The following is a 14,881-nucleotide window of genomic DNA, read 5'->3' as shown; positions in this document are numbered from 1 at the left end:
TCTTTGCCCCATGACCAACCTGTCCATGAGACCAACTGGCACTGTTGCTTCAGGCAGAGGACTGGTGGGAGACACCACCTCACTCTGCCTGCCTGCTCCACAACCTCCTTCTTCCTAAATTCAAAAAGAAAGAGGTAATGACTCAGGCGAGGAAGTGTGGAGGAAAGTGGTGAGCTAGAGGGTCACTGACATCACCAACCTCCTCCCCTTCACACATCCTCTTCTGCTCCAATGCCTTTTTCCTTTTCAAATTCAGGCAGCAGGAGAATGGAGAGGAGTGGCAGAGGCAGCTGCTGGTTCACCACCAGGAAAAGGGGGGGCAGCATTGGCATCAGTTGCGTAGCAAGCATGGACCGTGGGAGTGACACCCGCCCTGCGCAGTGCCCATGTCGACAATGCACTGTTTGGCACACAGTCTCAGTCACCAGAAGATCTTGGGCCAAACTTGTTTTTACCAGTTCTATACTTTCTGTTCCCCAGGATCCTCTGGCTGTTTCAACATCAGTCTCCTCCACTGGGGGAACTGGTAAGCTCAATTTTGAATAAGGATGAAGTGTGAGGAGAGCATCATGCACAAATTGTGCATGCTGTTCCCTCATTTCATCATGTTCATGAGGGCTCTGAGTTATAATACGTTTTACTTTCTCAATATGCAGATAAAAAACTTTCCAATGGATATCAGTAATCATTCTTTCTTACAGCTACATCAATGATTCCAAGGCATTTTGAGTTCATTCAGCTCATCCTGAGAACCTTGTTATGATTTAAAATTTCCCTTGAGATAAGTCCCTTTCCTGCAGGTACTTATTGCAGGTGCACAGGCTGAGCTATTCCTACACCTGCCCCTCTCAGCTATATGAACTGAGAAGAACCCATGTTGGCTGACGCTCCTGCAGGTTTGACAAGGCGTGGGAGCACTGAAACCGCATTTGCAGTCCTCGGTCTGAGAGCTCTTAATGGGGCCCTTAATTTTATTTCTCACTTACAAACCTTTTAAGCCCCCAGAACTTCGCCTTCCTTCCTTATTTCTCCTTCCAGGTACTTGGCAACCAAAATAACAAAAGGAAGAAAGGAAAGACCTTGATAAATACCCAAAATTTTTGGGCTACTATGGCAACAGCACGATCCTTCTTCACACTTCAGTACATACTAATGTCTTTGAACATCATTATGAAACTCTCTAGTAAAACTTATCATCTTGTCATAATGAAGTATTATATAACCTTTTCTACAGCAGAGGCAAATATAGCCAGTTGCTCATCATTCCTATGATGATTATTCTTTCTATGCACGTGTTTAACGAGGGGGCTGGGGGATAAGAATAGGGCCTCAGTCTGGCTGTACTTGTTGTAAGAGGTGACTAAACAGCCACCGGGTAGATGGGACTCGTTAGCCTGGAAAGGCAGCTCATCTGAGAGAAGGAAAACTCTGATCCCAAACCTCCACTGCCTTGTGGCTACATCCAGTTATGGACAAGGCTTCAGGTTTTAACCTCGAGGCAAAATCCGGAGCCGGAGTCCCTGAGGCAGTTCATGGCTGAACACAGTCACGTTCTGGCAACTCCTGCGATGCCGCTGGAACCAACCGTACTGGCTTCTGCCTTTCCATTGGACCATTTCAGAGACGTGGAGAGGGGGGATTTGCTGCATGGGTAACAGTCTATCCTCCATATCTACTTTACCCAGGCTTCGCGCACTGGAGAGGACACTGTTCCAGAACCACTATTCAGAGCGCGATACCATAGTCTTCCAAGACTGAAGGATGCCAACTGGACGAAGCCAACCAGAGGTGAAAAGGTTCCTAAATATTTAAGTCATGTTTTATGTATGTATTTATTTACCACTCTTCTTCCAAGGAACTCAGGTGGGTGTACATGGCTTCTTCCCATCCTTTTGTCCTTATGTTAAAGTCACATTGTCTGCCGAGTTCTACCCAATGGGAAGCACTGACAGTTTAGAGCAGAAGTGTCAAACACAAGGCCCCCAGAGGCTTTTTATCCTGTCCTTGTGATAATTGGGCTCTCCTAGCCACCACCATCAGCTGCTGACCTGCAAAGTGATGCTTCAGCAGAAGTGGCAATGCTGAAAGGGAGACCGCATGATAATTGGGTTCTCCTATATCGTGAAAGTATGATCCAGGTTTGCATATTAAGGTGACCAAGAGTCTCACAGCACAAGCCTATGCATATCTACTCAGTAGTAAGTCCCACTGGGTTCAATAGGGCTTGCTCTCAGGAAAGTGTGCATAGGTTTGCAGCCTCAGTGACTTTGGATTCAGCGATGTGCCATGCTTAGCCTTATGCTTCTGTTGCACTAACAGATTACTCTTAGGACAATATGGTTAGCAATACGCATGAGGTTTAAATCTATGTTTTGCTACCAGTTTCATCTCCTGTAACTGCTCATATCTCTTCTCATAAGAAGTTGCCTGTGCAGCCCAAGGCCATTTCAGCTCCCACCAAGTCAAATAGGTCACTCAAAACCCATGTGCACTTTATTCAGTAATTAGCTACTAGATTGGGATTACAACTGACAAGCCACATAGACCTTTTGTCCCTTTGCCTTGTCCAGGAGCCTGCTGGAGCTGCATCAGTACTTGTGACTCTGTATGTTCCTGCAGCTTTGCCTATGATCGTCAGATATGTTTGGATTATTGCCAGTGTAATCAAGTGGACAGAATGCCAGACTTGGACCAGGCAGACCCAGGTTCAAATAGCCTCCGTGCCATGAAGCACACTGGGGAAACTTGGTCTAGTCATTCTCCTTCAGCCTAACCTACTTTACAGGTTTGTTGTCAGAATAAAATGGGTTAACTCTACGTAAATCACTGTCAATGACATACGGTGAGGTCCAAGGCTGGGGAGGCAGACCCGGAAGCGTGACATTTAGGGGGCTACTCCAGTGCCTGTACAATCACAGTCTCAAAGAGACTAGAGCTTGCAGCAACGACAGCTCAGCCTCCCTTTTGGTCATGCAACCACTCAGAAACCGAATGGTGAGCACAATCACAGGGGAGGCTGAGGTGTCACTGCCACAAGCTGTAGTCTCTCCCTGTATGCGAGACTATTTTATTTGGAGGCACGTGAGGCTCTGGGGCTATTTTCATTGGAGTATGACAGGGGAAGGGAGGCTCTGCCTCTCCTACCTCCTGTGCCCACATGACCCTGATCACTGTGAAACCACTTTAGAGGAAGGGTGGAATTAAAATGCAATAGATATATACTGACTCAGCATGAGTACTTTAATCTGGGAGTTCTATTTCCTTGTACAGTGGACTCTGCTCTCCTGGAGGACAGGCCATGCAACCGAGCTGCGTTTGAAAATTATATACCTACCTCATGACACCGAGCATTATGGCAAATGTCAATGAGCTGCCTCTTATATCTAACTTTATGAAAACCCCTTTTCATAGTCAGAATGGAGCAGATTTTTTTATGCATAGCATGTGTTCTAACATTAGGTTGAAGCGAAAAGTAATCTATTAACGTTTCATGGTACAAACGCAAGATTAGGCCTTTTATGCTAACAATTCCCCTTGTCACAATATTGTAAATTCGGCATTTAATACAATGTACATTTATATTTCAGAGCCACAAAAATGAGTCATGATTATAAAAAAATGACATATCTCATTCTAATCAAACACAGCAATCTTTTATGTGGGGGATTTATGCTACCTCCAGATTGTATAGAAATTATATTATATAGCCAGTTCTCAATGTACTGACTCTTTAGGGTAATTCAGAGGATACTTCTTTGCCTGGACTGGCCCCATACAATAAAGGACATGCATGATCACCATGTGGGCATGTTGTGGCCCCCCTCCCTTCTGCAAGAGTTTGGGGCACTTTCTTTGAATCCTGTGAGGCTGTGATTTTCAACCTTTTTCATCTTGTGACACACTGACAAGGTACTAAGGCACACCATCAGTCTTTTGACAATTGACAAGGCACACCATGCTGTTGGTGGGGGCTCACATCATCTAATGGCCCTACTATTAAATTAACCTCCCCCACACTCCTGCAGCACACCTGTAGACCATTCGTGGCACACCAGTGTGCCATGGCACAGTGGTTGAAAATGGATGCTGTGAGGAGTGCTGGATTATTAGCGCATGTGCAGAGGTGGCTTGGCTCAAGCATCCCCCATGCAACTCTCCTGGGAGTAAAAAAAGCTGAGCTCCAATGTCCAGTTGTGGTTTGATAGCACCACTGTTCTAACAGCTAACCTCTGGCATGCATATTAAATTCCACTGCATACGCATTATACAAGAAATAGCACAATGTCTTAATGAAATGCAATGTGTTGCCTTTTCTAACTGGCTGCTTTAAACAATTCCCACAAATAGTTCATTTAAAAAAATGCTGAATTTGTTGGTTGTGTATATTCAATCAAAAGATGGTTTTATTAGGTGGCAACACACACACACACAAACAGCAGTCAACAGTCAACAAAACCTTTATTAGGCAAAAACATTTGATAGGTGAGGACTCTGTACAGAAATCGTAGAGAGAGTATAAACCTAAGAAGTACACAAATATATGTATATGTGCACACATATGTGTACACACAGATACAACGTACATTACATTTTACAAACAAACATGAATTTTTAAAAGACAAAAACAATCAGTTACTCTGCGGATCTTGCCAGAATGTAGCCTACTCAGTGATTACTTGGTACAGAAAGCTTGGCTCGATTCAGAATACTCAAATTTAGGAACTGTGCGACTGAGAGGGTTGTATGCTCTACATCACCTGCTAGAAGGAATTGAATTATATCTTTCTCAGAATGCCCTGTTTTGGGATGGAGCAAGGGAGAGAGAAATTGCTGCCTTAGTGCTTGATATCTGGGACAGTGCAACATGATGTGCACACACACAAACACACCCTCCTTCCATTGGATGTTTAGACAGGGAAAAGTGTGAATCTTGTCCTAGGAGCATAATTATTCGCATGGTGTACATATAAGTGTGTCCTCCTCTATCTTGAAATGGAAAATATAGCATGAAAAAACTAATATATCACAATCTGAAAAGGCAATGAGTTTAAATAAAAGCTGCATTGATTTGTTTTTCCTTTCAAGGCTCCTTAATGGATCTGCAGTAATGAGATTTACAGCAAATTGATTACTTTTGTAGCTCTAATTGTGTCTTGGACTCTACAAAAAGTGAGACTGTAAGTGGGAATTTTAAAAAGCTGCATCGTTTCCCTGGAGGAAGGAATCAAGCTTGCATAAGAACAGGAAAATGTTGTTAGTTAACTGTTTCAGTTAGGGCTACAACTGAAGGAGGCAGTCTCCTCCTTACCTCATGTTTCTACCCATGTGATCATGCCTCACAGGCATCTACTCTGTACTGGTACTACTTCGTGTCCCAACCAATGGCGTGGGTAACACACACAAGGGCAGTGATTCGAACTGGGGGAATCAGGTGCTAAAATTGCAGTTTGTAGGAATAATACCATCATGTTATATACCATTCAATGTGTAATTTACAGCAGAATGCAATGAAGAAAACTGAAGTGACATATCTCAATTCTATCAAAAGTTATGGCCAAAAAACAGAAAACAAAAATACAACTGTCTTATGTAACAAAAAAGTACATTTCTTTAATTCAAAAAAGAACAACTGAGACCGATTGTTCGAAGTGCCCATGAGAAGCTATTATGACACAGCATGGAATCAATAAGGTGTTAGTAAAGTGATACCCTTGGGGGGGACACCACTAGTGACCAAAATTGCTAAAATATCGGTTTGTAGGAATAATACCATCATGTTATATACCATTTGATGTATAATTTACAGCAGAATGCAATGAAACAAACCGCTTTGAAATATCTCTATTCTATCAAAAGGTCTGGCCAAGAAATCAGAGAGGGCGGGGCAGTGCTACATCACCATGCCCACAACCTGGGTTTTTGCCCTGCTCACTGCATGGGAGGAGGTCCATCATGGGAGTGATGTACTGGCCTCCTGCACAGGGTGATGCAATCCCTAGTGATGCCACTAGTACCAGCTCCCTTGATAGCAACTACAGTGGTCCCCCCCATATCCATGGGGGATACATTGCCACTGCCACCGCGGATACCCAAAACTACAGATAGCCGCAAACGCTGTACTTACTGTGGTGTAGTAAAGCATTCTAGGGCATGACGCTAGCAAGAAGCTGTTCACAAATATCCCATCATACAAATGACTTACCTGTCTCTGTTTGCAGCCTTCCTGTCGCTGCCTCCTGTGTCTCTTTGTTTGCAGGCCTCCAACCCACTTCCTGTTAGCATCATGCAGGACAAATGCTAACAGGTAGCGGGTTGGAGGGCTGCAATCAATGCAATGCTAACAGGAAGCAAATAGTACAGGAGACAAAAAGATACAGGAGATAGCAACAGAAGGGTTACAGAGACAGATAAGTCATGATAAGACAAGTCAAGATAAGACAGAGACAGATAAGTTCATGAACTGCAGATAAGGGAGATGCGGATGGGAGGGGACTACGGTAGTTTAAATAGAGGGTCACTTTCACAGAATGATAATAGATCTGGGATTGAACAGCTGGCTCCCAAAAGCTGGGACATGCAAGCAAAATCCGCTGTCAAAAGGTGTGACCTTGTTTTAAGTCTCTCTTGTCTTTAAGCTGGCAACTAGAGAAGGCCTGATGGTATCATTCAGTGGGCAGGATTTGACCTACAGCCTCTAGTTGCTAATCTCTAGTTTATTATGCCTTCCCAACAAGACGTTTGGAAGTCGATTTTCAAAGGAGCCCTTTCACAAAAACTTTGACACTTTGGGTAAAGAAATATTTTCTTTTGTCTGTTCTAATTCTCCCAACACTCAATTTTAGTGGATGGCCCCTTGTTCTGGTGTTATGTGAGATGGAAAAACAATCCTTCTATCCACTCTACTCATCCCTTGCATAATTTTTTACATCTCAATCATGTCCCCCCTCAGGTGTCTTTTTTCTAGAACAGGGGTGTCCAAAGTTTTTGTCAGGAGGGCCACATTGTCTCTCTGAGACAGGGGGGAAAAAGAATTAATTTACATTTAATATTTGAATAAATTTACATAAGCTTACATAAATGTTTACATATTTTACATAGTTTACATATTAGAGATGTACTTATATGAATGAATGAAGGTCTTGCAATAGCTCAAGGCCGATAAAAGGCCTTGCACAAAGCAAGGCCAGCCTTTCCTTTGCTGCCACAACTGCATCACAGACATGAAACAACAAGCAGTGGAAGGAGCCCTCATCCCACAGCTCATGCGAGAGGTGAAACAGTCGCCCTCATGCTGAGAGCAGTTGCATTGGGCCAGTGTGGGCTCCAACAAATCGCCAGAGGGCCAGAGGCTCATTGGAGATTGGGGGTTCACTGAGGGCCTCATTGAGAGGCCTCAAGGGCCGCAAGTGGCCCCAGGGCCGGGGTTTGGGCATCCCTGTTCTAGAATGAAGAACCCCAAATGCTGTAGTGTTTTAAAGGACATGTGCTATAGGAATTGGAAATATATTATGGCCTGGGAGCTACAGTTTATTTCTGTGTTAAATTATGCATATCATTAAAATAAAAAGCATGCTTGCATGGCTCTGATAGCATCAATGGATATGGGTTACTCTTGGGACGCATTTCATGGGTGGAATTAAAAAAATAAAACAACTTTAGGAGTATTCAAGGTTTTGGGCATGCAGTTTACTTTCCTTTTTCTTGTTTTGCTAACTGATGTTATGATCTAGAGAACTTGAAAGCTTTCCGTGAAAGTCTGTATCATTTGGAGTGGCCCTAATAAAGATGTTATCAGTTTGTGGTTTTAAGATCTAAAAAGTTAGGAATGTGAGCAGTAGCGTACATAGAGGAGGGGCAGTACATACTGAAGGCACACAAGACACTGTGTAAGCAGCCCCTCCCACTTGATGTCAGAGCCATTCAGGGCAGTGACGGCCACACATAGGAGACACCATTTGGTTCAGTGAGCACCTGCACATTGCTGTCACTGCCCGGAATGGCTCTTACACCAAGTGGGAGGGGCCGCTTACATGTTGCTTTGTGGCGCCTACAGTGTTTACCATTTTGCCCCCTCCCCAGCTACACTATTGAATGTGAGCTGATTTTTACTTTTCCTCCAATACAAATTAGGATGTTTTTCTGAAGTGCCTTTAGTTTTTGGAGGCTTTGGACTGCCACTTTTTCTGCATCCTGTAATTATAGATAATTTATTTTCTATAGCTGGAAAAACCCAGACTTCTATCAAGTATCCAAGGCTGCGCGGGGGTGGGTGGGGTGGGGGTGGTGCGTGCAGTGTAGAAGCTTCAGGGGTCACATGTTTCTTCTTGCACAAATGGATGTTCAAGCTTGTGCCTAGTCCTACAATTAATGCAGCTCTCTGCTGGTTCAGAGGAATCCAGCCTTCTGCAGTTCACGGCAGGACTGAAAAACATTCCAGCCCATTAACTCTGGATGGTGTTTCTCTTGAAAAAGATATTGAGGCTGTGTTATTGTCCTGGCTCAGAGAGCAGAGTTGTGAAAATACTGGTATTATACATTGAAAAAGAATTAAAGGCCTCGACTTGAAGCCACTTTTGGTCAAATCTAGGAGCAGGGTGACCAGATGCAACAGAGGGCAGAGTGCCTATACTTTTAACCATTGTGTAGAAGAGGGGATTTTATTTATTTATACAGGTATTTGTATACCGCCTTTCTTTGGTCATCAGATTTCTCCTCAGACTTTAATCCAAGGCGGTTTACATAGGCAGGCTGTTCTAAACCCCCGTAGGGATTTTTACAATTGAATAGTTCTAGTCTTTCATAGAACTCCTTGTTCCAGCTGGATTCCTTCCCGGTCTGGCCTCTCTCTGGCCCTTTGCCTCCCACGCTCCACTTGACAGTAACTCCTCTCTGCCACCAAGGGTCAGCTCATCAGTATATCAGTGTGTCGTCAGTTCTCGGGTACTTCCGGTTGTTTCGAACTGGCAGCCTCAGATCTTCAGGCATACAAGGTGGCAGCTCTACCAACTGAGCCAAACCTCCTGCCCAGCTGCACCTGCCAAAATTCCCTCTGCTATACAATGGTTAAAGGTACAGATACTCTGTCCTCCATTTTATCTGGTCACCCTGTCCAGGAGGTCTTCTGAAGCCTTCCAGCCACAGGCTCAGCATCCACAGGTATTCAGATCCGTGGATGCCAAGCCTGAGGATAAGGAGAACCCACTCTGTTTTCATTTTATGTGGGATAACCATGAGGCCTAGCAGACTTGGCCAGTGCCAATGCCAGCACTAGGTTGTTAGGGTTCCTGAGGCAGAGTTCTGCACTCTCCCACCCATCCTTTAATGATTCACTAAGTGCCACCACTGCTGTGAGTGCTGTCCCCTGCTTGTTTGAACTGACACTACCCCGCCAGTATCCTGTGTGCACTGAAAGCACCCCATAGATCAGGGGTGTCCAAATGTTTTGGCAGGAGGGTCACATCATCTCTCTGATACTGTGTTGGGGGCCAGGAAAAATGAATTAATCTGCATTTAAAATTTGAATAAATTTACATAAATGAGTATATTAGAGATGGAACATATGAATGAATGAAGGTCTTGTGATAGCTCAAGGGCTATAAAAGGCCTTGTGCAAAGCAAGGTTAGCCTTTCCTTTGCTGCCATTGCTGCTTCATATACATAAAACAGCAAGCAGAGGAGGGAGCCCTTGGCCTGCAGCTCATGCAAGAGGTTGAACAGTTGGCCCACATGCTGAGAGCAGTCATGTCAGGCCAGTGCGGGCTCCAGCAAGTCTCTAGTGGGCAGAGGCTCATCGGAGACTGGGGGCTCCCTGTGGGCCAAATTGGGGTCCCCAAGGGCCACAAATGGCCCCTGGGCTGGGGTTTGGGCACCCCTGCCAGAGACTATGCTCCAGAAAACTTTAAAACATGCTGGGGATCTGTGGAAGATAAAAGATTTGCCCACCAGATATAAACATATCACTTGAGGGGAGCTTTTTTTGAAAACTACCAAGGCCTGGTTTATACAATCATGAACTGTTACATATTACAAATGTGTAAGCTGTTTCTGTTAAATACTGCATTTGATGTGATATGGAAATTTTGTCTGCTGTGGTGTTCATGGTTCCATCTCACATACGTGATAGACTGGAAACAGAGATGACAGGAGATGTGAGATATGTGGCTGCCATTGGGAACAAAAGTCCCTTATTGACTATCTCCTCCGGTAACATCAAGAGATACCAAAACTGTGATGTGATGTCATACCACAAGAATTTTCCTGCTTCCACTCCATTTCACTGTGTCCGGCTTCTGGGGATGGAGAAACTGCCAGTGTTTTATATTACCAGTGGAGAAAGGAATAGGAAGAGATATGGGCTGCTATTTTCTGTGACAATCATGTGTCTTCCATCATGCCTAGGTCTTGCCTCAGTCAACATGCTGCGAATAGGCAAGTATGGATCAACATTAACGTACTGATGTCCAGTAAGCTCTGGATAAGTAAAACCAAAAAGAACCATTATCTGAGAAAGATGGGGAGTAAAAATGGAAGACAATAGATTCAGGGTGGCCAAACCATGGCTCAGGAGCCACACGCAGTTCTCTGACATATAATGCATGGTTTGTTAAAATATGTTGGCTGAGTTCCTTTTTGCATCACAGTATAATATAAATGAGTAAATAAATTTTCAAAGCTTAAAATTATTTACCAGGTATTAACGGAGAGGCCACTGGATTAAAACAGAAGCTTAACATTCACAGTGAGTAAATTTAGGGCGTAAATTTCCTTGCACTGTTCTAGCTGACTCTTCAGTAACTGTGAATGGGCTTTACAGCATATTCATGATGCTCAGGAGAGGAGATAGCACAAGGGGCTTGTCCCAGCTCAGGGGCAAGCTTGGATTGCCCTGTTAAGAATTTAAATACTTCTTGCAGCTCTCAGACAAGTTTATCGTACATGGCTCTTACGTTAAGCAAGTTTGGTCACCCCTACAATAGATCTTCCCCCCACCCCACCTTTTTTCAGTTCCACTATTCTATTTCTCAATATATTGCTTGCCAAGGGCAATTGGTTAGTATTGCTGAGTCAAATATAAGAAAGAAGAGCAAGGTGTGTATTGTTTCCCCCCCCCCTTCAATTTGTTTATTATCAGTGAAGCAAATTTTGAGGGATCTTTATTGATTATGTTGGCTTACTCATACCTTATTCTCTTAAGGAGAACCTACAGGAGCCCATAACTTACTAAACTGTGACATGAATGATGAATTTACTGTTTCCATCTGCTAATTAATTCAACTGAATTATTTATAGACTTTCCTTGAAGAAAGGCCTAATTATTATGGATAATCATAATAAGAAAAGTCTTCAATGCTTTGTGAAAAGAACTTGCCTAATCAGGTAATTCAAAATGAGTGTAATTTGGTCCTGGTAGAAACAAAAGCCAAAGTGCATTTTGACATAATTCTGTCATTTGCTGTACATCAGAACTTTCAAATGTGCTGTGAAGAGAGATATTGCACATATGGGGAAAATGCTCCCTGCTGCCTGTGTGGGTGGCAAAGAAATAAGGAACAAAGACAAAAAAGAAAAGAAAAAGTGGGCTGAAATTGTGGAGGATGAAAATCCCACATGAGCATAAAGTACAGCAACAGCAAATGTTTGCAAATATTTATTTGAAAGATGCTGCCATTTCCAATTTTGCCTTGCAATCAGTGATGTAAAAATATTGTGTTCAGAATTGGAATTGAAAACTTAGCATGAAATTTTAAAATTCAAAATGCAAGCCTTTTAGAATTGTTGGCATTTCTAGATTGTTTTGGCAGGCATCAAAATTAACATCTCATAAGTTATCATTTCTTAAATATTTCCAAGTACAAAATACCACTGTGTAAATCTATCAGAATGGTTGGCAACCTTCAGTCTCGAAAGACTATGGTATATAAGCCTACAGCATCTGGTATTCCCAGGCAGTCTCCCATCCAAGTACTAACCAGACCTGACCCTGCTTAGCTTCTGAGATCAGATGAGATCAGGCATGTGCAGTCAAAATGCAATTGCACGTCACCTGTCAAATATTATATCCATTTGTTCTGCCAAATTCTCGACTCCTGCCGACCACGGCAATTTGTCCCGTCCAAATATCCCAACTCCCTTTTAATGCCCGCTTTTTGGCTAATTAACACCCTCCTTTTCCAGGAACAACAGCTGCAGTGTGCAATGGAATGAACACAGAACTCCTTATCTATAGCAAATAACAAGAATTTATTGCTACAAACACAGCCACTCCCTGCAAGTCCCCTTGTCCAGAGGCTTTCCCTCCCCAAAACTCCACTTAACTCCGGGGGTAACGTCTGAAGCCTCCAAGTCCAATCCGTCTCCAAAACACAGTCCAGTCTTCTGCAGTAGAGTTCCTCCTCTCCAGCAGTGTGTCTCCTCCAGCAGGGTCCTGGCAGTCCTCTCTTCCTGTAGGTCTGGGTCAGATAGCCCTCTTGGTCAGCGTCCGGCTTCCGGCTGGGTCAGCGTCCTGCTTGGCCAGCACTTGGCTCCTTCTGAAGCTGCCTTTTATCCTGCAGCCCCTTGTTAAGTCCAAATTCAGCTCAGCTGTGAGCTACCTTGTTAAGTCCAAGTTAGGCTCAGCTGAGCTATCTCTTCAGTCCATGAGTCCATGCAAAGTCCCATCAAGGTCCAATGAAGCTCAGGTGTCCATCCAGGTCTCCATTGGCCTTGATTGATTACAGCTGTGGAGCCAGCCCTGCCCTTCCCAGAGCTGTCAAACAGCTGTCAAAACAGGGAATCGCTGTCAACACCACATCATCCACCTGATGATCTTCTGATCTTCCATTACACCATTACATGTCAACAATCAAATAGAATCAAATGCTAAATATTGTGTAGACCAGTGGTTCCCAATCTCCTGTCCCTTTAAGATAAGGTTGGGACCCAGTGGAGGACACGTAGGCAACAGCATACATCATTCCTGGGTTCTCCCTGACACTGCCGCTGCTGGACAACCGGAAGAACCCAAGTAAGTAAGAAGACCTGTAAAAATTCCTCTTACCTCCCTGTAATTAGCTGTAGCAAGGAGAACATGGAAGTGACAGGTGTCACCTATGCGTCTCTGCTGGGTTGCCACCCTCCCCAACGATCGAATGCAGTACCTGAGGTTATGACCCCCCAGATGGGGAACCACTGGTGTAGACCATCACATACTATAATACTGAACATACCAATCAATGACTGTGAAATATCAAATGCTTTGACCTGTCAACTGTCAAATATGTACTATCCAATGTCAGTTATTAAATATCAAGTATTAAAATCATCAGTGATGAACCAGGAAAAAGATATTGGGATTGTGGTAGAGTCAATGCTACTAGCCCTTGAGCCTTCGCTCATCTAAAAAATATGACTCCATTCAATATTCATTGCCAGCCAGGAATACAGATGGAAACAGGGAAACAGGTGGTTGAAGCTTGTGAGGCAGAGGCAAGAGAAGCTGCACCTGCTAATAACCTCTTCTACTTTGATTTACCTTCAGCAGTATTGTCCCATTAAAAGCTGACCATATGAAGAGGCTACTACACTTCCATCTTGAGCAGAAGATAAACCTATCTATAGTGGGTACAGCTTTCCTTAGCTACAGAATAAGACGCTGAACATTCTGGTCAGCAGCATAGCCAGAGGGAGGGCGGAGTGATAAGTATAGCAGGTGGGACAAAGAAAGCAGGTGCCACCTGCTCATTGTCATTGCTGCCCCAAATAGCTCCAACAGCTACTGGGAAGAGCTGCTTACATGTGTCCTTGTGGCACCTGCTATAATTACCATGCCGCCCTCCCTCTGGCTATACTACTAGTTCTGGTTGGCAACCTTCAGTCTCGAAAAACTATGGTATAAGCCTACAGCACCCAGTATTCCCAGGTGGTCTCCCATCCAAGCACTAACCAGGCCTGACCCTGCTTAGCTTCCGAGATCAGAAGAGATCGGGCATGCGCAGGGTAACAGTTCTGGGCTCCATCTATGTCTCTGGCTGGCAGGGTACATTTGCATCAGCCAGCCCGGCTCTACTGGAACCATTTTTTTTTTTTTGGCAGGCATCCATATGTCAAGTAAATCCTGGTTTGTTTGTTTTTTTAACTCAGTGCTGTCAAAGGCTAAAAAAATAAAATTTGCTTATTGTGCTGCAATTCAAATTACATCAGTGCAGAAAAAAAAATATGCAGGAAAAAAAGGAAAAAGAAAGCTTTCAACAGATCAGATTCCCAGAAACTGGGTTCTCTTCTCCCACATTTTGCATGTGTGCCTGGAATACAGGAACATAATAGTGTTGCAGAGAGCCTATAAATTGCTAATGAAATGCACGCTATGGGCAGCAGAAATGGGGTGGAGGGAGGACTGAAATGGTGAGCTGCCCTAGGACTCCGTGAGACTTGCAGCCTCTCAGCCACAAGGCAAATACAGGATTCCTGTGACCAAACCAGATCAGCTGAAATGTCCTCAGCCCCATGCATGGGGTAGCACCAGGGGCCTGAGGAGGGCAAATATGGAAGGACTTTGCAGAGCAAAACTGGTGGATGACTAACCCTTCCTATTGTTTATGTCTTACAAATACTTCTGGCCACTTTTTTTTTATTTTTATTTTTTCTCCAAAGCTGGGTTCTGAACTGCAAGAATGCTTGGCAACCTTCAGTCTTGAAAGACTATGGTATAAGCCTACAGCACCCGGTATTCCCAGGCAGTCTCCCTTCCAAGTACTAACCAGGCCTGACCCTGCTTAGCTTCGAAGATCAGATGAGATCGGGCATGTGCAGGGTAACAGTTGCTAACTAGGAATAAATAAGACAATTGTCAGAAGGCCGGGAGGATTTGTAGACTCATCAGGTGTAGGAAAGCTGTGTTTTTTTC

The 14,881-nt window shown here is 44.0% G+C and overlaps 1 pseudogene; it reads right to left on the bottom strand.

The window, feature by feature from the left end:
* Positions 1–13,872: 13,872 nt before the first annotated feature.
* LOC136656174 (5S ribosomal RNA) lies at positions 13,873–13,989 on the bottom strand (annotated as a pseudogene).
* Between the last annotated feature and the right edge of the window lie 892 nt (positions 13,990–14,881).

This window comes from Tiliqua scincoides, chromosome 6, assembly GCF_035046505.1.
Source record: "Tiliqua scincoides isolate rTilSci1 chromosome 6, rTilSci1.hap2, whole genome shotgun sequence".
NCBI classification, from domain to species: Eukaryota; Metazoa; Chordata; class Lepidosauria; order Squamata; family Scincidae; genus Tiliqua; species Tiliqua scincoides.
Note: the sequence above shows the minus strand (reverse complement) of the source record. Positions and strands in the feature narration are given on the sequence as shown.